This window comes from Lissotriton helveticus, chromosome 3_1, assembly GCF_964261635.1.
Source record: "Lissotriton helveticus chromosome 3_1, aLisHel1.1, whole genome shotgun sequence".
In the NCBI taxonomy this organism is placed as follows: domain Eukaryota; kingdom Metazoa; phylum Chordata; class Amphibia; order Caudata; family Salamandridae; genus Lissotriton; species Lissotriton helveticus.
The window spans coordinates 1484977611-1485002481 of NC_136061.1; the positions used below are offsets into that span (position 1 = coordinate 1484977611).

The window sequence follows — 24871 nt, forward strand, 5'->3', positions numbered from 1 at the left end:
TCCCCCGAGGTTGTCCCTGAATAAACCCCGGGCCCCCGGAGGCAGAGCGAGGGCCGGAACCAAGCGGAGCCCTCCCCTTTTGCCTGTGATCAACGCAAGGACCCGGGAAGGGCCGAAGAAGGCAGGTAAACCCCCGGGGAGGAGGGCGGAAGGTCGCATGAGACCCGAGTTCGCCCCTCCCTGGGGAAAATTGGTAACTGGGCCCCTGAAGGCCATCGAGGGACCTCTGCTAAGAAAACGTTTTACTCCTGCAGTGTAATAATTATCTAAATGTGCTGCATTGATGATAAATGTTTTTCATCTGCCCTCATGAGATTTTCCTGATTCATAGGAGTGATACACTGCTCATTCATGCATTAGGAGATGTGTAGTTGCCCAATGAAAAGTTGTACTCCGACTAAATGAGATGTTTACTCACTGGCAAGGGAATGTTCCACCTTTGCTTGACGCTTTGTCAATTAGAGCCTTATGGCATGTTGAGTATTGAGTAATGACCTGTTGATAATTACCTAATAAGAGGTTGCCTGATTTTCCCTAAAGTGGGTTACTCCTGCATAGGAAGGTGTTAGATGTTCCTGCCTAGTGCAGAGTTCCCGAGGTACTTTCAGCTACTACAGACTTAGTGCTGAGGAATGAAAAGGGGAATTTGCTGGTCAAACCTGCGTTAGGCAGGTCCTAAAAGAGTACTGTTGCTGGGCTAAAGCGTTCTATGCCCAGGAAAAGGATATTCTACACAAATGAAATGTTCTACCATTGAGGAGATATTTTACTCTTATTTAAGGCACCATTTATTCCTCCAGCTAGGAAATGTTATTTCTTTCCAGATAAGAGTATTGAAAGGTACTGATGGAAAGCTTTGAAGGAGATATTTATGCCCTTGTTGCCAAACTTATCCTGAATGGGATGCAATGTTATCTGAATGTCGTTTAATGTTTCTGATGCAGGTGCTGACCAGGAGCAAGGCATAGGTCAGGCCTGAGTTTTACTAAATATGGATTTATCCAATATTTAATATTTATGGAATACCCAATATTTATGCAACTGAAGTTTAATGCCAAGTGTTGACACACAGGTGTCTGGAAAAGAGAGCTATGAAGCTAATTTTATGATGAAATGGGTAATGTGGGATAAATGAAATGTTTTCTTCCACGTACTAAATTTACTAGAAAGCCTACTGTTATGTATTTACATGCTTCCTGTTATAATTCCTTAATGTACTACTTTCAGGTGCTGGCCCAGAGCAAGGCTGAGGTCAGGCCTGCGTTCTTCAAATATTTAATAATCTAATATTTTAATATTTATGGCATATTTAATATTTATGCACCCAGTATTTAATGTGAGGTTTGAAACATATGCATTTGGAAAGTAGGCTGTTAAGCTATCTACTCTAATGAATTCCTAATACCCTGATCCTGCTCTATCTTAATAAAGTTAACTTGAGTTTTTACACAAACTCACTGGAGTGGTGTCACTAATTGTGTGCCCAGGTTTCTGACTCAGTGGTTGCGTGTGCTGCATGGTTGCTTAACACATGTGCTTTCGGATGCCTACCCGCTCGTGCCATGCTACCCTAGGGGACTGGTGACCCCAGTTCCAACAATTTCTCACATGACAGAGATCTTTCAGGATCTCACCTGGGCACGATGGTCATTTCACCTCAATTTGGCTCAGTGCTACTGCTGCGGAAAAACAGTCAGGAACTGATATAGCATGCTGGGGTGGCGCCTATTTAGGCACCACCCATGTCACTTCCACCGCAGACGGCGCTGATGACGCCATGGGGAGCAGAACACCACCTACTGGCACACAAGGGACTGCTCAAAAATTTACGGATCCAGTCTGATGCCTGATGAATATTCTTTGGTAAGGACTTTTTCCCATATTAAGAGTGATGCACCAACGTTGCAAGGGGCTTGTAAATAACCTCCAGAGTTTCTACCACATAAGGCTTTGCCAAAGGTAAGTAACTAGTACTTCGTGTGGATTTTGAATGAATGAATGAATGAATTAGAATTATTTATATAGTGCTTGGCTACCCCAAAAATGTCCCAGCGCTCAGCATCACTGGTAGAAACAGAAGAGCAGAACCCAGCCACCCACCCCAAGCCCTAAAGATTAAAGAGAAGTGTTTTCAATCCCTTCTTAAAGCTTAATTTCTCTGTTGATAGTTTCAGATTTCCAGGCAGATATGGTTCCACATACCTTCAGTCAGAACCATAAAGTAGGAGCCTCCTCTCTGCTGCTTTTTCAGGCGGGTACTATTAACAGCAGCCTAACTAGATCTCAGCATTCTCCCTGGGCCTTCATACATGGATCCTCTCATTCAGATATAGAGGGCCTTTAATGTAGAGTGCTTGATATGTCAAGCTTAGCGCTTTAAACATTATACGCTTCAGTAATCAGACCACCGTATTTTGTACCTCCTGTAGACGCTGGATTAGGTACTCTGTGAGGCACAAAACATTTGCGTGGTCCAGCCATGACAGTATCAAACACCTAACCACTGTGACCTGAGCTTCCTGTGAAATCATGTGTACAAATCTCTTAAGAAGGCGAAGAATCCAAAGACAGGATTTTCCCCCCAATGAAACCTGGGCATTAAAGGAGAGATTTGAGTCAAACAGAACGCCCACGTTTCTAGCCACCTATATAGGGGGTGGCGGAGGGGAACATTATTCAGCCATGCTCCTGTCTCCATTTTGAGTCTTAAGAAAAGAACCAGGGTTTTGGGATGGTTACATTTCACAAATTGCTACTCCTCCCACTCTAGAAGTCCCAGGTCTTTCCATTTTCCTAAGTTGTTCCACTAGTCTATGCTAACGTGAGTGAGTATCTCAGGTCTGATTCGCTCAAAACATGTTGTATCATTCAGTTGCGTGTGTCTTACATTCAGGTAAGATTCCTTCAACCACACCACAATCTGAATCCTTTTGTAGATTCTGTAAGGCTTCATACTGAGTAGATGTGAGGTTGTACCCATTGCTGTATTTAGTATATCTCAGACTTTTTTTCTTCTAGATTTCTTCCAATGGAAAGTAATATTTTATTACCATGTGTAAACCCAACCCCACTAGTCAGCCACAGGGTGTGGAGGTAGATGGCAATTCTTTTTTTTGCAACTATTGGTTAAGGGTGCACAGCCACCCTCCCGAGCCTTTAGGGCCCTAGGAACCCCATTCCTTGGAGCCATTTTTTCTAATTATGGGAAGGGGTGTGTAGACCTCACTCCCCGAGCCTCTATGGGCCTCAGTAACTCCATCCCCAGGACTCTTTTTTTAAATGTAATGGGTGGGGGGGGTGGCCCCCTCCTTGAACTAATTGTGGCTCCGGGAACCCCATCCATCGGGGCCTAAGCATGTATTTGAAAGGTAAGGGGACCCGTGGGTCCCCTCCCAGGGCGAATATTGGCTCTGGGGAATCCATCCCCCAGGAGCCTTATTTTTAAGGCGAGTAGGCACGTGGCCCCCCTCCCCTAGCCAATATTGGACCTGGGGACCCCATCCCTTCGGGCCTATCCTTTTTTAAAGTCTGAGGGGGGCGCAGCCCCCCTTTTCAAACCTCTTTGAGGCCCTGTGGATCCCGTCTTCTGGGTTCGATATTAAATTAAAAGGCTCCGGGGAACCCATCCCCCAGGGCTGAAATTCTTCATGTCAGGGGAGGGGGCCAGCAGCACCTCTCCTTGCCTCTGTAGGCCCCAGGTACCCCATCTCTCATGGCTGCCTTTTTTAATAAAGGGGAGGGAGCATGCAGCCCCTCCCTGAGTCACTATATGCCCCGGGACCCCAATGCCCAGAGCCGCCTTGTTTTGTATTGATAGGGAAAGTTGTACATGCCCCTTCCCGGAACCATTATTGGGCCTGGGGACCCCATCCGCCACTGACTTCAGTCTTTAAAAAGGGGAGGGGGTACACAAATCCCCTCCCCGAGCCTGTACTGGCCCCTAGGGACTCCATTGCCAGGGCCTTATCTATGTTAAGTGGGTCCCCCAGTGACCACCCGGGACACCCACCCAATATAATACTGGGGGCTGCAGGGAGAGCCCAAGGAACCCGCGGCCCCAGACGGCCCTTCACACACGAGCCAGCATTGCTTTTACCCTGCAGGAGCAGCAGCTTGTGGTTTGGAGCAATCAGAGTTTTCTGGGCCGCAAGAGCTTGGACAGGGAAACAAAAGTGTGTTTTGCTGTTCACCCTATGTGGGAAGGGTATGCCCAGACGTGGGTCCCGTGCTCACTACGCCACTGGAGTCAAGCTATCCTGGCTGATGATGGCTGATAGCCAGAAACCGGTCCTAGGATGCTTGATTCCGGTCCAGGGAAGTCATGGCTTGGCAGTTCGGGTTGGACTGTTCCCATGAGGCACAGGGTCAATTTGTATAGGTCTAAACTGGAGTGGCGTGGTGAGCAAAATAACAATGGATTAAACCCAGATCTGTGACTGGGGGTGAATGTTTTGCCAATGTGCAACATTCCCTCTATCATCTTGTGTGTTTTGCTGGAAACAAAAGTGTGTTCCCATCCTGCGGAAGCATTTCAAAGCTCTGGCAAGATTGGAGCACACTTGCTTTCCCTGCCTGCACTCCTGTGGGCAGAAAAAACGACTGTGTCCCAGGCGTGGGCTCCCGGGTTATAGTGAAAATCTGCCCTGGACGATGGGGTGCCTGAGGCCTTTTAAGGCTTAGTGAGTGGGACCGTGGGCCCCCCTCACCTATAAATGTCTAGCACTGTAGGATAGGGTATGGGATCCCACTTGTGGCTCAGGGAGCATGCCTCACCTCCCCTAATGTAAATGTTTTCTACCCCGTGGTGGGGGGTTGGACGGAGGGGTTACTGGGCCTCTAGAAGCTTGGGCAGCCATATACCCCCTCCCCTATTGATATATTTTTTGGGCCGGTAGGTGGGGTGCAGGGGCCTTTTAAGGCTCAGGGAGAAGGCTGAGTGCCCTCCTCCCCATTGAATTATACTTTGCTCTGAGGTATGGGGTCCTCAGGCCCTATGTAGCTTTGGGGGAGCAGGGACACACACCCCTACATCCCCATATGTAACGTATGTAAAACACCAGCAGCATTTTAAAAAAAGCAGCATTTAAAAAAAAATAAGTCATGATCCCTCAGGAGTCCTGAGGGATCGCAACTTAAAATCTTAAAATATAATATATATATACATATATATATTTACTGAAAAAAACATAGGTTTCAGGGACGTTATAGTTAGAAATGATCATTTAAAAAACATAGAAATTCACTGAAAAAACGAAGGTTTCAGGGATGTTATCATTAGAAATTAACATTTAAAAAACCATAGAAATTCACTGAAAAAAACCACAGGTTTCAGGGACGTTATAGTTAGTTGGACATTTCACTCGGTCAAAACCAGAGAAATTCAGCTGTTATAATTAGTTGAGCTAACTAGAACTTGCGCCCCCGCAATGCACTGCTGGTGACATCACATATTACATCACTCATGACATGGTCCGTGACATCACTGATGTTATCTCAAATGACATCACTGATAATATCATCCGGTGACCATGTTTCTGTGATTATAAAAATGTTTTGTATATATATAGGCCAAGGTGTATTGAAGAATTAATGGGTGTATGAGTGTCTGAATGGGCGATTTAGTAGGTGCGTGAGTGACTGTATAAGTGAGCAATTAAATGTGTCCTACTGAATGCATGGGTTAGTGACTAAACTGTGAATATCTGTATCAGTCTGTCAATTGGTGTGTAAGCGGCTGCATGGGTTAGTGAGTAGCTACATGAGTGTCTATATGGGTTATTGCTTGGTTGTCTGAGTATCTGTACGTGTGCCTGAGTATTTGTGTGGGTGGTTGGGGGTGTGTGACTGTGCATAAATGTGTGAGTGGATGATTCACTGGGTGTATTTGTTCAAGAGTGCATCTGTGAAGTATATGTGAGAGTGAGTGTTTGTGAGAATGGTTGTATGGATGAGTGTGTGCTTGTGTCAGTGATTTTATAAGAGAGTAAGTATGTGTTAGTACCTGTATGAATAAGTGAGGTGGTGTGTGTATAACTGTATAGGTGAGTAAATGGGAGTGAGATTGATTCTTTGCATGATTGAGTAGCTGTGTTTGTAACTCTATAGGTGAGTGGCAGTGTGTGACAGTCTGTATAGGTGTATACGTGCATATGATAGTGGCTGTGTTGATGAGTGACTGCATGTATGAGTGACTGTATGGGTGATTAAGTGTATGTGTGTGTGTAGACCTAAGAATCAGTGAGTGTGTATGCACTACTGGTATTGATTTGTCTATGGTTTCGTGAATGGTACTCTGTATTTGAGAGTGGGGTGTATCAAAGGATATATTAGGCTGTGTGGAGGTGCGTCAGATTATCACGTGGATGATGTGTCATCAGTGATGTCACGGACCATATCATGAGTGATGTAATATTATGTGATGTCATCAGCAGTGCATTGCGGGGGCGCAAGTTATAGCTAGCTCAACTAACTATAACAGCCAAATTTCTCTGGTTTTGTATGAGTGAAATGTCCAACTAACTATAACGTCCATGAAACCTGTATTTTCTGTCAGTAAATTTCTATTGTTTTTTAAATGATAATTTCTAACTGTAACGTCCCTGAAACCTATGTTTTTTTTTGTGAATTTTAAAGGTTTTTTGTAAATGATAGTTTCTAACTATGCCTACATGGGTATGACGTGCAGAAAGAGGAAGAAAGGCACAGAAAGAGGCAAGAGAGGTGCAGAAAGAAAAAGAAAGGTGCAAAAAGAAGCAAGAGAAATGCAGAAAGGGGCAAGGGAAGACCAGAAAGTGGAAGAAAGGTGAAGAAAAAAGCAAGAGATATGCAGAAAGAACCAACAGAGGTGCAGAAAGAGGCCTACTTTGACTGTACCTTACAACTGACTCATACAAAGTACCCTAATCACTAATCCTTCTCCGAGGATGTCTTAAACCTCACTTTGCTCTTGAAGGTTCACTATTAATCGGGGTAGAGTGGCGGCTATGGAGACTCCCGCCTCTCCGTAGCTCAAGTGCGCGAGATGCGCCCCCAGAGGGAAAGACCTCTGTGGAGACAATGCGGTAATGGCTGAGAGTAGAGGACACCTGAGAACGCGAGCAGCTTCGGTGATAAGTGACCTGTGAATGCTTTCCAGGCGCTGTGAGGCAAGGCAGGCTCCTGGCAGCTTCTTGCGCTCGTCAAGTGAAACAGAGAATACTTCAGCATAAGGTGAAAATCGGCAAGGAAATCTCGCCGCTTGCGACTGACGGGCAAGGTCAGATTTGACTGTAACCAGATGGCCATCACACGCTGAATAGCGTTCTGCTCAGCCAGGTACCGGGGAAAGAAGGGAGGGATAAGGAAAGGAAAGGAAAAACCCTAGAGACTGCAGCACATTTTTTTCTCTCTTTTTATTTGATGTTTGGGACACTAATGTGCCTTCCTGCCTGCTTGAGCTTTTTTATGCAATGTTGTTACACATCATTTATTCACCCATTGGTGAGCAGTTGGGGAAAAGTCAAAGGCCCAAAGCAGGATGGGAAGACATTTAAGACAAGTGAATGTGGTTGCAGCTGCGACAGGATTGAAAGGGAAAAAAACGCAAAACACTGGCTAAAGGGATACTAGCCCTGGCGAAAGCAGCAGGAGCCTTAAATCGCTCCGGATCAATTTCAAGTTCGGGAAGCTCTATGGAAGAGCTGACGGAGCCTCAAGAAGTACAAAATGAAGGGGATGTGGGACTAGGAACCGATGGATTACAGAATGGAGCACAAGAGGGACCTAGAGAATCTCCCATACTAGCTAGTAACAAGGCTGAGTCAAAAAACAACAAAGACTTTCCACTATTCGCCAAAAAGAGTTCTCACCTTATAAAGTCCCCCGCAATTCCTTCTCCTTCACTGGTAACTGCAATTCCTCCTGCTACACCAGATGAGGCTGTAATAATTGATTCCCTCGCAAGGCTGCATATCTCTCCACTCGCAGAGGTTCTGCCCCTAGCCCAGTCACCGTCTGCCACAGCTACTTAAAGGAAAGAAAATACACCGTTCCGCCCTGTGAAAAAGCTTGCTGGGGGAGATCTGCCATTTCAATCTTCTGTGGCAGTAAATACCCCTGAACAACAGCTAGGCGACCCGCAGCAAACACAGGTTCAGTAGTCAGGTCTATGTCGGGAGAAGGGCCAGGCTCCTCTAAACCAGTCGAGCAAGAATGGGAGTAAAAACTCGCAAGAGAAATTGCAAGACAAACTGGATTCGCCATCCCCTTTGGCCAACTCACAACAGATGGAAGTGAAAGAGTTGCTTAATCTGATACTGGAGGAGAACCGGGAAATGAAAAAGTGTCAGGCACAGGAGATAGCTGTTCTCCATCTCAGACTCGAAAAAATCGAGGAATCAATCTCTGGCACTCCTGCAAGGCTTGAGGAGGCAGAGTCAAGATTAGCTCAATTGGAAGACCAGATGAGCTCTATAATACAGAAGATCAACGAGGTGACAGCACAAAAGATCGCCCTTGAGCCTAAAGTAGAGAAGCTGGAAAATCACTCACGCTGCTCAAATCTTCGCATTGTGGGAGTGCCTGAAGGGAAAGATGGCACCTACACTCGCTGGGTTGAGACATTTATTAAACAAAAAGTGCTCACTGATTATACGGGGGATCTTACAATAACCAGGGCACATCGGGTCCAAGCACACCCAATTACGAATTCCAAATATCCTCGAACAATTTTAATTATTTTACAGTTTATAGAATCAAAGAAGATGTCTTAACTAAAGCAATCCAGCAGAAACAATTTGTCATTGATGAGGGCTCCAAATGCCGGATTTTCTCAGACATGTCAGCAACAGCAGCCCGTAGACACAAGGAATTTGTCAAACTCTTGTTTTTATTTAAAGCACAAGGGGCTCAGGCGTCCATTGCTCAACAGTCCAAGTTAAGGGTGTTGACTAAAGGCAAATTTCATATGCTCACACGGGTTGAAGAAGCTCAGGAATTGCTGAGAGAAATTTCTACTGCAAGATGAAATTGTTTTGACTAGATTTACGAATATGTATAATGGTTCAGCTCTTATCTACTGGTCTATTTCTGTTTGGGTGGTAGGGGGCGCTCACCTAGGGTGCAGGACCAGGGCACCCCATTAGTGGAAAGGTGGAATGTGGTTTGCGGGACTCAAAGAGACCACATCAGGGAGGAGGGAAGGGTTTGAAGGGGGGGGTGAAAGCGGTTGTTAAATGGGCAGTAGCAGGGCTTTGATTGGTTTAAGGGGAAGGAGTATGCAAAGTTTTGTTGTAGCTGGCATGGCTTATAGACATAGGTTTATTAATGATGAGTAAATGTAGCATTTTTTCGCTCAACGTAAATGGAATTTTGAACAAACAAGAATATGGAGCCCTAGTTCTTCCTTTGTACCCCAAGTACTATTTTTACAGGAGACACATTTAAAAACGAATTCCCCTACAATATTTCTCCAAAGAATGTATTCACATGCCTTTTTTGCTTCTGCTGGATTGGTCAAGAGAGGAGTAGCAGTTTATTTCTGTAGGGGTCTCCCATGGGAGTTTGGCCAAATAAAGAGAGATCCTCAGGGGAGATGGATATGGGTGGAGGCCAAATTGAATGGCACAATATTGCATTTTATCAACTATTATGGCCCCATTGTGGATGACACTACTGCTCTATGTAAAATTAGTGAATTATTAAGGGGGCTACCCGGGAAATTAATTATGGGAGGGGATTTTAATTTTATTCAGGATTTAAAGAAACTTACCTCGAATAAAAGTAAAAAAGAGCTTAAACTAAAAAGGTGATTGAGGCGTTAAAGCAGGAGCATATTTTGATGGATCCTTGGCACGTTGCCAATCCTTAAAAATTGGAATTCTCATGCTATTCAAATCAATTTCATACAGCCTCTCAAATGATTTCTTCTTAATATCACAATCCCTGGGCGGTACAACCTCCGATATAGATATTAATCCATTTTCCGATCACTCTCTTATTAAACTTAGCATAAAAATTGGGGTAAACAAGAGGCCAAGATCCAGGTGGCAGATGGATCGGCTCCTTTTGCAGGACCATCAATGGGTTGCAGACACAAAAGATTGGATCGTTGAATTCTTTAAGATCAACGTGAATACGGCAGAAGGCGCGCCAAAGGCAAGCTGTCTGCGCCTGGACCGCGCCCAGCGCCAGAACCCCTGGACCCCGTGAACGCCACGGCACCAGAATCCACTATGACGCCAGCACCATCCACGCACTCAACGCCGGCCGAAACCACACCTGCTTCCAGGCTGCCCCAAATCGGACCCATAAACCCTTCTCATGCCGCACCTTTAGCTTCACCTGCGACAGAACCACCAAACCTCCAAGGACTGGACAAAACCACCTCCGCTGCATACTCCTCGACACCCGCTCTGCACGCAAACACTCTGTCAAGCTATGGGATCTGCTCGACACCTCCGCCCCAGACGTGGCCTTCCTGACCACACCTGGTGGAACGACTCCACGGCGCCCGACATCGCCATAGCCTTCCCGGACGGCTACAAGATCATCTGCAGGGATCGGGCCTATGGAATCGGAGGAGGAATAGCCATCATCCACAAGTCAACCCTCAAAGTCGCCACCCACGCAGACGACACCCTCAACACCGCCGAACACCTGCACTTCTGGATACACACCGACCCCAACACCACCCTCAGAGGAACACTCATCTACAGACCACCCAGACCCCGGGCTCAGTTCAGCGACTCCATCGCCGACCTCGCCAGCACCCACACACTCTTCTCCACGGACTACATCCTCCTCAGGGACCTGAACTTCCACCTCAAGAACAACAACAATGCCAACTCCGCCACCCTGACCGACAACCTCGCCAACCTCAGCCTCAAACAACTCATCACCACACCCACTCACGTCGCCGGCCACACGCTTGACCCCATATTCTCCACAGGCTCCCACGTCGCCTTCGATCACACCACCGAACTCCACTGGATCGACCACCGCTGCATCCACTTCACCTTCAAGAAACCAACCACGTACCATCGCACCCAACAGCTGCCTCGCCGCCACTGGAGCAAAGTCACGGAAGACCAGCTGCTCACCTCCCTCGCCAAGAACCCGCCCACCAACCCCACCAACTCTGACGCCGCAGCCCGCAACCTCAGACAGTGGATCGACGACTGCACCAAGACCCTCGCCCCACTCAAGAAACCCTCCAACAGCCACATCAACAAGAGAGCCACATAGTTCACCAACGAGCTCCAGGCCTCCACATACGCATGCCGAAAACCGGAGAAGACATGGCTACACGAACGCACACCGGACAACCACTCAGCCCACAAGGACGCCACCCGCAAAAACCATCACCTCATCAGACTAGCCAAGAGATCCTCCTTCAAAGACCGCTTGGACAACAACGCGCACAACAGCAAAGAGCTCTTCAGCATCATAAAGGAACTCTCCAACCCCAGTGCCAACGCCAACGACGTCCCGCCCTCACAAGAACTGTGTGACTCACTAGCCATCTTCCACCGCAAGATCGCTGACATCCACGACAGCTTCAACACCACGACCACCCCGACTACACCAGACTACACCTCCCCTGTGAACACCACCAGAGCCAACCACCTGACCTCCTGGTTCAACGACAACGAGACACGCAAGGTCATGAACTCCATCCACTCAGGATCTCCGTCTGATCCATGCCCACACCACGTATTCAACAAAGCAGACACAGCCATCGTACCCCAACTACGGAAGGTCATCAACATCTCCTTTGAAACAGAGACATTCCCGGAAAGCTGGAAGCACGCCGAAATCAACGCCCTCCTCAAGAAGCCCAAAGCAGACCCCAAGGAACTCAAGAACTTCCAGCCCATCTCCCTGCTCCCGTTCCCGGCAAAGGTCATCAAGGAAATCGTCAACATGCAATTGGCCCACCAACAGGAAGACAACAACATCTTGGACCCGTCCCAGTCCGAATTCAGACGAAACCACAGCACCGAGACAGCCCTCATCGCCACCACAGACTACATCAGGTACCAACTAGACAACGGCAAAACAGCCCTCATCCTCCTGGACCTGTCAGCTGCCTTCGACACAGTCTGCCATCGCACTCTAAAGACACGCCTCTTAGAAGCCGGAATCCAACAGAAGGCCCTTGATTGGACCACGTCCTTCCTCACCGGCAGAACCCAGAGCGTCCGCTTCCCACCCTTCCAATCCGAAGCCACCAACATCATCTGCGGCGTCCCCAGGGCTCATCCCTCAGCCCAACGCTGTTCAACGTCTACATGGCCCCCCTCGCACTAGTGGCCCGCCATCATGACCTCAACATCATCTCCTACGTCGACGACACCCAGCTCATCCTCCCCCTCACCAAGGACCCACACCTCGCCAAAACCAACCTCCACGAGGGATTGAAGGCCGTCGCCGACTGGATGAGGAGTAGCCGTCTGAAGCTGAACTCCGACAAGACGGAGGTCCTCATCCTCGGATCCACGCCCTCAGCCTGGGACGACTCCTGGTGGCTGACCACACTGGGGACCAAGACCCACCGACCATGCACGCAATCTAGGATTCATCCTCGACTCCTCCCTCTCCATGTCTAAGCAGGTCAACGCCGTCTCCTCCTCCTGCTACAACACCCTCCGCATGCTCCACAGGATCTACAAGTGGAACCCGACCGAAACAAGAAGAACGGTGACACAGACCCTCGTCAGCAGCAGACTGGACTACGGCAACGTACTCTACGCAGGAATCCCAGCAAAACACCAACGACGACTACAACGCATCCAAAACGCCTCCGCCAAACTGATCGTCAATGCCCTCCGCCGCAGCCACATCACCCCCCCACCTGAGAGACCTACACTGGCTCCCCGCCGACAAGAGGATCACCTTCAAGCTCCTCACCCACGCACACAAAGCACTCCACAATGCCGGACCTGCCTACCTGAACAGCAGACTCAGCTTCCACACCCCCACCCGCCAGCTGCGCTCCGCCAGCCTCGCCCTCGCCGCTGTCCCCCGCATCCAACGAACGACCTCCGGCAGCAGATCCTTCTCCTACCTCGCCGCCAAGACCTGGAACACCCTCCCTACCCACATACGGCAGACCCAAGACCTTCTCACCTTCAGAAGACTCCTCAAGACCTGGCTTTTCGAGCTATAGCAGCACCCCCCTCCCCATAGCGCCTTGGGACCCTCACGGGTAAGTAGCGGGCTTTACAAATACTCTGATTGATTGATTGATTGAATAAATTCTTTAAGATCAACGTGAATACGGCAGAAATGTTTTCAGTTTGGGGGCGTTGAAGGCTGCCCCTCGTGGGATGATTGAACTATATGCCTCTTCTGTTAAATTAAGAAAAGAAAAAATTCTTAAACTCCAGCAGGCCATAGTAGAAGCAACAAAGATCAGATATGCACCGTTTGTTGGTATAGGGGACGCTAAAGAAAAGCTAGATAGGGCCAAATATGAGTTAAAAGAGTTCTTTACTCTGGAAGAGATTGCTAGTTTTAGAACCTATTTACAGCGCGTATACGAGGAGAGTCAGATGGTTAGCAAGCTGCTCGCTGGTAGCATGAAAACCAAACAGGAGGCCTCCACCATTACAGAAATTACAGACCCCAAAACTAGATTGTCTGTAACAGGCAAAGAGGAGATAGCTCAAGTCTTTTTAGATCATTACTCCCCGTTATCTACAACTAGATATAAAGTTGGAGCTAGTCAAATCAGCAGTTATTATGACGGAGTCGAGCTTCCTTCTCTTTCAGGGCCTAGGGCGGAACAGCTCCTGGTAGATATCTCTGAAGAAGGGATTACAGGTATTAAGTTCATTCTAGGAACAAAAGCCTGTGGGGCTGACGGCCTTCCAATAGAGTTTTTTTAAACTTTCTCAAAAGAGCTGACCCCGTTTTTGGTAAATCTCTTTAATAATATCACCCAAGGAGGCTGTGTTCCCCCAAGGTTTAAGGAATCTATATTGGTTACTTATGTTAAAAAGGGTAAAAATGGTAAAGATATTAACTCATATAGGACTATTAGTCTTCTTAATGCGGAATTTAAAATACTAATAAAAATCTGGGCACAACGCTTTACGCCTATTGCCCAGGAGCTTATTCACTGTGACCAAGCTGGGTTTGTTGCGGGGAGGTACATGTCTACAAATACTCGATTTTTAATTAAAGCGCTTGATTATGTGACAAACAATAAAATACCCACTCTCATTACCATGGTACATGCTGAAAAAGCATTTGACCTGGTTAATTGGGATGCTCTTTATTTGGTTTAGGTAAATTTGGTATTCCGGCTCAAGTATTAAACATGTTAAAAAATATCTACCAAGGTGCTCAAGCCCAGGTGATAGTTAATGGAGACGTAGTAGGGACCGTGGAAATAAACCGCAGTACTAGACAAGGGTGTCCAATGTCCCCTCTTTTGTTTACTTTTTTCATTGAACCCCTTGCTGTAAGAATTTGTGGAAATTCCCCTATCAGAGCTCCATGCTAGGAATGCCAAAGTTAAAATTGCTGATGTTTAATAATGTACCTCTGCCTGGAGAAACAGATCGTGGAAGAAGCCCTTTTAGAATTTAGCAAATTCGAACTAATAGGAGGGTATAAGATAAATCAAAAGAAAACTGAGATGTTATTATTTAACTTGAATGGTGACTGCTTACCCACAATTTTAAGAACTCAGGCCCTGAAAGATGAGCCAATTAGATACGTGGGTATTAGCATCTCATGCCACATAGATAAATTATTCAATATGAATTATATAGCGTGGCGAATTAAAATTAAAACCTTATTAGATAATTGGTCCCTCTTGCCTTTGACATTGATTGGGCGTGTTGCACTCCTAAAAATGTAAATTCTTCCTTTATTAATATTTTTGTTTGTCAATGTACCCTTGAAAATTAATGCTAAATATTTTAAGGAAATTGACTCTATGTTTAGGGAATTTGTTTGGCACAAAAAGGCGTCTAGGGTTAAATTGCCCATAATACAATTAGAGACAAATCAGGGGGGTTTAGCTCTACCAAACATCTGCACATACTACGAGGCTGCGTTATTAGATCTTACGGCACGCCTGGTGGAACCTAACGACCAGATGGACACATATTTTTATTTATAAATGATTGTTGAGACCGGCACACAAATCCCAGTATTTCTAAAAACATCTAAACTACCAGAAAAGTCAAGTTATAAGACTGTTCGCGACTATTCCAACCGACTTCAGTTGTTGTTTAAACAAGCAAATGTTTCCGGATTTGCCTTTTTGAAATTAGATGAATGTAGGGGGTTTGGCCTCCATATTCATTCAAGCCATGTTAAGAGATGGAAAGATAGTGGCTTTGAGCATCTGGGCCAGTTTCTCATTGGGAATAAAGTGGTTCCCTGGGATGGAGTACTATGCAGGGTAGGGAACCGAATTAAGCCAGGGTTCCTGGAATATATGCAGATCACAAACTTTATAAAAAAAATATATTCCTGTTAAGCGGGGCCCCAACTCCCCTGGCTAATGCGTTTAAAGTGAAATTTAAGGGAGTGGGAAATTGGTATTCCCTACTTATGAGGCACAAGGCACTTCCCTTAGTTGATGAATTTTTGGGGAAAATAACTCGGGATACAAATTGTTCTTTCACTCATCAGGAAAGCGCAGGCTATAGCCCAATTAGGAAGCAAGGCCCTAAGAGCGGCTAATTTTTAAAGGATGGCCTTCTTGTCACGATGGCTGGCTTATTATACTCCGAAAATGCTAAATAAATGTCATCCGGAAGTAGATCATAAATGCTTTAGATGTCTCTCCCAAGGCGAGGGAGACTGGCTTCATATATTTTTTACATGCCCGAAGCTTGAGACCTTTTGGAAAAATATTTTGTTTAGCATTGAGCCAGTCAATTAAAAAAAGATTTATCCCAGAGACCGAAGTGGCTCTCTTTGGACTCTCTAAAGCTAGGTCAATCTGCTCTACAGTAGCCCGCTCAATAATTCTCCAAAATTGGAAGTCGAAAGAGACAACATAAATAAAATGGCAAGAATAAGGCGATTTGAAGAAGTATATGCTATACGGGTTGGTGCAACAAAAAGATTTGCAGGGGTTCAGAAGTTTTTTGACAACTTGGCTGTATTACAGGAATTATAGCACTTTAGCACGTTTGTACTTTAGAAAACTGAGTACTTTAATGTATTGCACTTTAAACCCCCCAAAACGTTTTGTACTGTAGTAATACTGCCATGATCTGGTAAATGGAAAAAGCTACTGATGAACCAACTGATTTACTTGTATTCTTGATGATCAACTGGTACTAGTCACTTTAGATAGTTTTAGATGTGAAAGGGGTAATTCATTGCTTTGTTGATGGGTATGAACATAGGGTGTTCAGGACTCTGTTTTATTTCTTATGAGAATGTGTATATCTTGGTCTGATGGGTTCCAGTTTTTAATTGTATATTTGATATAGGTGTAAGTGTATATATGATATATGTGCTTTACATTTGGAAATATGAGTGTCATTGCTCCCTGATGATCAATGCTATGTTATTTTGGGTTCTCTGCTCTGCTCAATAAAAAAAAGGTTCACTATTAATCAACTGCTCAGAATGTTAGGCCTGCCAAATATAAAACAGCAATCCTACGCATATCACTGTTGTAAGTCTGACTAAGTTTGTGAAGGTATGCATGCGTGTCTATGCTTTTACCTAGTGACATGTTTAATAAAAATAAACATACAAACACTTGAATACCTATATTTCAAACAGCATACAAAATTTGTGTAAAAACGGTATATGCATTTCTTTCTGCTCCAGTACATGGCACATGGGTATTCAATAGTATATTTGAGGGGCTCTATAACACATATATACATAAGACATGTCTGCCCGTGCAACCGAATGACAGAGCAGAACTAAGAAGACTTGACCACCTATAAGAAAAGCTATTTGCTTTTTAATCTACCATCTTAAGATCCATAACACATGTGAGAATACATGTGAAAGTAGACATATACCTCAGTCACGAGAGCATGCAGACCTTTAAACTTGCCAGCTTGTACTTCCCATTTCAATAAACAACTGTGGTGCAGAATGAGGCAAGAGAGGTGCAGAAAGAGGGAAGAAGAGGGGTGCAAAAAGAGGCACAAGGGTTGTAGCAAGGGGCAGGAGGGGTTCAGAAAGAAGCTACAGAGGTGCAGAAAGAGGCAAGAGAAGTGTAGAAAAAACAACAGTGGTGCAGAAAGAGGCAAGAGAAGTGCAGAAAGAGGGAAGAGGGGTGCAGAAAGAGGCACGAGGGGTAGAGAAAGAAGCTAGAGAAGTACAGAAAGAAGCAACATAGGTGCAGAAAGGGGGAAAAGGAGTAGAGAAAGCGTAAAGAGGGTTGCAGAAAAGCAAGAGAGGTGCAGAAAGGGGAAAGAGGGGTGCAAAAAGAGGTAAGAGGTATGTGGAAAGAAGCACAGGTGATGCAGAAAGAAGCAAGAGAGGTACAGAAAAAAGAAGTGCAGAGAGAAGGAACAGAGGTGCAGAAAGAGGCAAGAGGGGTGCAGAAATAGGTAAAAGGGGTGGAGAAAAAGGCAAGGGGAGCAGAAATAGGCAAGAGAGGTGCCGAAAGAAACAAGAAGTGCAGAAAGGAAGAACAGGTGCAGAAAGAGGCAAGAGGGGTATAGAAGGAGGGAAGAGGGGTGCAGAAAGAGGCAAGAGGGGTGCAGAAACAGGCAAGTGGGTGCAGAAAGAAACAAAAGAAGTGCAGAAAGAAGGAACAGATGTGCAGAAAGAAGCAAGAGGGGTGCATAAAGAGGAAAGAGGGGTGTAGAAAGAGGCATGGGGTGCAGAAAGAAGCAAGAGAGTTGCAGAAAGAAACAAAAGAAGTACAGAAAGAAGGAACAGAGGTGCAGAAAGAAGCATGATGGGTGCAGAAAGTGGGAAGAGGAGTGGAGAAAGTGGCTAGAGGGTTGCAGAAAGAAGCAAGAGAGGTGCAGAAAGAAACAAAAAAGTGCAGAAAGAAGGAAGAGATGTGCAGAAAGAGGTAAGAGGTGTGCAGAAAGAAGTACAAGTAGTGTAGAAAGAAGCAAGAGAGGTGCAGAAAGAACCAAAAGAAGCGCAAAAAGAAAAAAACAGGTGCAGAAAGAGGCAAGAGGGATGCAGAAAGAGGGAAGAGCAGTGGAGAAAGAGACAAGGGGGTGCAGAAAGAAGCAAGAGAGCTACAGAAAGAAACAAAAGAAGTGCAGAAAGAAGGAACAGAGGTGCAAAAAGAGGCAGGAGGGGTGCAAAAAGAGGGAAGAGGGGTGGAGAAAGAGGCAAGAGGTGCAAAAAGAAGCAAGTGAGATGCAGAAAGTAACAAAAGAAGTGCAGAAAGAAGGAGCAAAGGTGCCGAAAGAGGCAATAGGGGTGGAGAAAGAGGGAAGAAGGGTGCCGAAAGAAGCAAGAAAGCTACAGAAAGAAACAAAAGAAGTGCAGAAAGAAGGAACAGAGGTGCAGAAAGAGGCAAGAAGGGTGCAAAATGAGGCAAGAGGGGTGCAGAAAGAGGGAAGAAGGGTGGAGAAAGAGGGAAGAGGTACAGAAAGAAGCAAGAGAGCTACAGAAAGAGACAAAAGTACAGAAAAAAGAACAGAGGTAAATAAATAGGCAAGAGGGGTATGAAAGAGGCACGAGGGGTTCAGAAAGAGAGGTATAGAAAGAAGCAACAGAGGTGCAGAAAGAGGGAACAGGGGTGCAGAAAGAGGCAAGAGGGGTACAGAAAGAAGCAAGAGAGGCGCAGAAAGAAGCAAGATAGGTGCAGAAAGAAAAAAAAGTGCAGAAAGAAGCAGCAGAGGTGCAGGGAGAGACAAGAGGGACACAGAAAGAGAAGTGCAGAAAAAAGCAACAGAGATGCTCAAAAGGGGAAGGGGTGGATAAAGAGGCAAGAAGGAAGAAGAAAGAAGCAAGAGAGGTGCACAAAGAAACAAAAGAAGTGCAGAAAGAAGGAACAGAGGTGCAGAAAGAGGGTAAGGGCAGAAAGAGGCAAGAAGGTAGCAGAAAGAGGCAAGAGGTGTGAAGAAAGAAGCAATTGAGGTACAGAAAGAGGCAACAGAAGTGCAGAAAGAGGCAAAAGAGGTGTAGAAAGTAGAAGAGATGTGCAGAAAGAGGCAAGAGAAGTGCAGAAAAAGAAAGAAAGGTGCAGAAAAAAGCAACAGAAAGAGACAAGAGAGGCGCAGAAAGAAGCAATAGTGATTTGCACACCATTAGTGCCAATTTAACACCTACATTTAGCATTAAGTAACAGGTGACCATTCTAGGTTTCCAAAGGGCCTTCCACCACGCTGTCACACTTGTCGCTGCATTTTTGGTAACGTTTGAGCCTTTTGAGCAAGAAACAAGGCTTTTTTTGTTCAAATGTGCAGATTAGGCAGCAGATGATGTATTATGTGGCTAATGCGGAAAATGTATAATTGTGCGAAAGTCGGTGCAGCCAAACAGTCACATAATTCCAGTAGCTCTGCTCATACCTCTCACAGAAGAGAATCCTCCTATTATAAGAAGTGCAGACTGCTTGAGTTTAAAAAAGCTAAGCTTAGACTCAAGAGAGAGCAGTTGGCCTTAGACGGGGAACCCCTAGAGCTCCAGAGAGCTTCCAGAAGGTTTGGGCTAAAGCCCCATGGTGGCAGCAACAGTATCCCTAGAGGTAGAGGACCTACTCCTTACCATAGGAACCTGAACAAGATTGTCCCTCCCTACCAGAGTGTGGATGACATCCACAAATGGATAACTGCACTGGAGAGGGCCTGTAAAGTACAGAGGGTCCCTCAGGAGCAGTGGGCAGCAATCGTGTGGCTCTCCTTTGCATACAAAGGTAGAGGCAAGCTCCTCACTGTTAGAGAGGAGGATGCTGATAATTACAAAGTCTTGAAGAGTGCTCTGATTGATGGGTTTGGCTTAACCACTGAACAATACAGGATTAAGTTCAGAGACACCCAGAAGGCACAGACACAAGACTGGGTTGACTTGGTAGATTGTGCTACTAAGGGTCTGGAAGGCTGGTTACTTGGCAGTAAAGTGTGTGATTTTAAAGGATTATCAGTCAGTCAGTCAAAGAACTTTTATTTCGGTAAGCATACCATAAAAAGGCCATACACAAAGTACACATCAAAATAACAATTAGAACTTGTAATACTAAGTTTAAATATGCTAAAAATCTCATAGAAACAGTTCCTACAAATATTAAAAACATCAGTTAAAACACAAAAATGTCAATATGTAAAATTATTATAAAAGGAATATGACACCCCCTAAAGGTAGCCCTTAAAGCAAAGTATGAGCTTCCAACTTTAATATTGCACATCTTGTATACCACATAGACTGAAGAAATCAAGCTGTGGCAAACACTATCAGGGGGGTGGTATCATATTTGAGGATCCTATAAACCTCCCTGTAGTCCCTAAAGCCCCTAGCCCTGCATAACTGCAAAATCCATTTCCCCCTTGCCCTGGCGTAAGAGGGGCAGAAGAGCAGAACGTGTAGGTCTGTCTCTCTGCTGCTCGAGCACCCCGGGCAAGTGCTAACCGTTAGAGGGGCATTCCGCCATTTATGTATTACAGCCCTCAGTGGCAGTGAGCCGTGCCTAAACTGGATAAAAAGTTTCTTAGCCAAGGAAGGCTGAATATCATCCAGGAAGGCTTCAAAAAGAGGATGGGCCTTAATATTCAAAAAAGTGTCAGTCAACCTACCCATGGAAGGATTGCTTGTTGTAGACTCCAATCGGTGACTCCTTAAAGCCACATTCAATAGTTTCTTGGAGATCAATGGGCAGGTGTCTTAGGGGGGACAGCCACAGGTCTCCTCTACCTAAAGCGTGGCAGAGCTGCTTAATATAGTTCAGCCAAGGTATTTTCCCCAAGGTCCCCCTCTGCAGAATGTCTCTCAGGTCCTCCCTATAGCTCGAAAGCTCAGGAGTCGCCCAGAGGCGTCTCCAATATAGGAGAGGGTGATTTGCTACGATCTCCTGAATAGGTACCAGGCCCAGATCCAATCGCAGTGGAATCAGGGTCGAGCTCAAAGGCAAACGAAGCAGACGCCTAATAAAACTGTTTTCCGTGAGCATCAGGGGGGCAACGCTTGTATGGCCCCATAGCGCTACGCCATAGAGCGCGCCCCCTCTTGCCTGAGCCTTGTAGATCTCATGGGGTGGGCTGAGCAATTTCAATGAGGTGTCGTTAAAAACCTTTAAAATACCACCCGATGATTGGGCCAGCTTTAAATTGGCCCTGGCCTTGTGGGACCCCCAGTCCATCTTATCATTGAGTGTGACCCCCAAATACTCGAAGGTAGACACCCGGTCCAACACCGTTCCATTCAAATGTGGGCGGGGGCAGTTAGCCGATTTGTTATTATAGACCATGAACTTCTACGTCGGCAGAAAGAGCAAAATGCCTCTAGTGTGCGCTGCATACCCCCTGACGATTTTGACACCAGGAGAGTATCGTCAGCGAACATTAGGGCAGGTATCTTTCGCCCTGCTAGACTGGGAGAGTCCAGATCTTTTGCCCCCCGAGAGATGATCTATTAGCCCATTAAAGAAAAGGGAGAAGAGGGTAGGAACCAAGACACACCCCTGCCTTACTCCCCTTTCGACCGGGAAGGGGGCCGACAACTCCCCTCTCCTCCCATACCTCACCCTTGCATATGTGCCCTGGTGCAGACGTTTGAGTAGGTGACACAAATAGGCTGGAGCGCCCATCTCCAGCAGTAGTGCCCAGAGCTTGTCCCTGTGTACCAGGTCAAATGTTGACCTGAGGTCCACAAAGATCAAAAACAAACTACCCGCCCCAATGGTGACCGTCTTCCAGTAGACCAACTGTAATCTAAACAGTTGGTCTATAGTGGAAACCTTCACACGAAAGCCCGCCTGGAGGGAGGTTAGGATGTGTTGTTCATCCATCCAACTCTGCAACCTTGATAACAAGAGGCGGGCAAAGATTTTCTAAGGGACGTCGATCAAGCTTATGGGGCGGTAGTTGGCCGGGTCAAGGGGGGAGGCTTTCTTGTGGATGGGGATTATTCCGGCTCCCAACCAGGTACCAGGGATCTCCAGGCTCTGGAGGATGGCATTAAAGTAGACACAGATGTAGGGGGCCCAGACCTTCTGTTCGCTACGGTAAAGATCACCAGGGATCCTGTCAAGGCCCGGGGCTTTCCCTAACTTCAGGCTTCCAAGGGCCACCTGCACTTCATGGATAGAACAAGGTGGACAAAATGGGGCTGAGGCCTCCTGGAATGCCAGGTCTGGGAGGCAAGTTTGGATTACGGCCTCTCCATGGTATTCACTATGGCCAAGTGAGTAGAGAGGCTTGAAATGATCTAGCCAAACATCTCACTGAGGTTAGGGATAATGGCAGACTTCCCCTCTGCCGACCCAACTCGCACGAGGTTCCAGAATGACCTGAAATCTCGGGCTCCCAGTGCCGCCCTGATGTTGTCCCACCTTACGGCTTCCCACTCAGACCTAGCCTCCTTGATCAGACATTTGTACGTCTCCCTCGTCTTTCTGATACTTGAAATTGTGCCCGATTTTACCTCCCTGATCAGGCACCTCTTTGCGCATGTTTTGTTAAACCAGTGATCTCGCTTTTTTATCCTGCAACACTTATGGTCACTAGAATAGAAGTAACTGGCCAGAGAGCCGAAAAGCTTGTTATGGATACACTGAAGCCCCTGAGAGTAGAGATGAGGGAGATCACTGGTGGTACCCAAGAGGTTGGAGACCTCTATAAGGGAGCTTACAACAAGTTGGTAAAGTTCTGACAGCCTGTCAGGCGCCAACGCAATCCTCTCCCATCTAACATGTCTCCCTCCCGCTACGAGAACTAAATTAGGATCGCTGGCAATCTCCTCACTCCCAAATTCAATGTGGCAACCGAGGGGGGATGATAATTCTAATGACAGTAAATTGTGATCGCTGTCAACCCTTGGAATCACAGAAAAAGCTGTAAGGCTGGCCCAAAACTCTACATTCACCAATATATAATCTATTGTCGTGCTCCCCCCTGATCTATTTTTTTTTAATTCTTTTTATTGATTTTCAGCAACAAATAAGATACAACCATTGAGTAATGGAAATACAACAAATGCCAGTAAACTTCTGCACTCTTCACCCAGTTGTGCATGAAACAGAGAGAACAGTGCCATGAGTAATCGAATCGAGTCAACAAGCTAGCAGTATGACAGAGTGCATGTGTCAATCCCTTGATGCGTTCGGGTAGAGGCAAGGTACATCATAATTCACAACATTACGCTTGCATCATCGCTCTGTAAGAAAATTGTTAAATAATTCCAATAGTCCTTAGGTCTGGATTTGGCTGGCAGTTCCTCCTCGTACGTTAGCAAGCGATCCCTGCAATGCGACATGTCCTGTAACCACTGCTTCGTGCTTGGTATTTTCTTGCCCCCCCAACATTGAGATACCTGCCTTTTGGCCAGCAGCAAAGCGACCGCACAGAACTTACGTTTCTCGGCTTTAACTGTGGAAAGGAGACCTAACAAACAAACCTTCATAGAGCATTCGACCTCCACCCCTACCATTTTCTTGAGCATAACAGTCACTTTCCCCCAATATTCCCGTATTTTCCCGCAGGACCAAGCTAGATGAACGAAGTCTGCCTCCTGCGACCCACACCTTTTACAGCTAGCATCGTCCCTCAGTCCATATTTATGAAGCCGTACCGGGGTGTGGTATGTTTGATGTAAGTATTTTAGATGAAGGTTGCGCAAATTCCCGTTCGGTGTGAGTAATTTAATTAATGTGCAAGTGGTGTACCATTCTTTTTCTGAGATCGGGCCTGGCAATACCTCGTTCCAACGCAACAATGCTTTCGTGGAAGTGTAAGGGATCTCACTTTGAGCTGTCTTTTATTGGTGCGAAACTAGGTGTGTTGTGTTGGAGGATGTTATGAGTAACTGTAGAGCTTCCAGGCTAGGGGGTTCCGCTGGGTAGTCCAGGTAAAGATCTCGGATGGCCCTTTGCAATCTATAATAGGTGAAACGGAATAGTATGGTTTGATTGCTTATGTAAGACAGGTCGTCAATGTGGCGAAAAGTGCCCTCGCAGCATAAGTCCCCAAACGTATCTATACCTGCTCGTTTCAGGAGATCCATACCGACTTTTTCGGTAGTAACTGAGATCTCTGGATGGTGGTGCTGGAGCAGCGCTGGAGCATAAAGCGGCGTTTTGTGTGCCAGTCGGCCCAGTGTTCTCCACGCATGTGTGGTCGTGTCAATTGTATTAATATCTGCTGAATGCAGCGGTGGGCGTTTATGTGCAAGTATCTCTGTTAGTGGTATCGGCAGGGCGTCTCCCTGCTCCACCGCCGTGTGCGTTAAATAACGCGTGGTGTGATACCAGTATGCAGCATAGTGTGCTTGGGCACAGAGGTAGTATAAAAAGAAATCTGGGACACAAAAAACACCCTTTTCATAGGGCAGCGTCAGCGTCCGTAAGTCTATGCGTGCTTGTTTACCCACCCATATGAGTTTCTGAACAAGCGTGGTTATGTTTTTAAACACTGCCTTCGGGGGAGTTATTGGTATATTATTAAATAAATACAGGATTTTGGGAAGGACATTCATCTTCACTATTGCAATGCGATCCGCCAATGAGAGTGGTAGTTGTATCCACCTGTCAATTTTCTCCTCTATCTTGCCCAGTACTCTACCATAATTAGTACGGATAACCTCCTCGGGATTTCTACTATACCAGACCCCCAGATATCTTATTGAGTCAGTTTTTCCCCCCCATATCTATTAAAAGTGCTAGTACCTGGGACATCTGGGGCCAATCTGCCATTACAAGCCCTTAGTGAATATAAAAAGACTATCTTATTGATCGCAAGGGCCAATGGTAGTAGGCGATTTTCAGGGTACATAGTGC

At 46.1% G+C, this 24871-nt stretch overlaps 1 protein-coding gene across 4 annotated transcripts in view; it reads left to right on the top strand.

Moving 5' to 3' along the window:
• LOC144823532 (uncharacterized) overlaps positions 1-24871 on the top strand; it is a 1119534-nt gene that overhangs the window by 656929 nt on the left and 437734 nt on the right. The window lies entirely within an intron of this gene.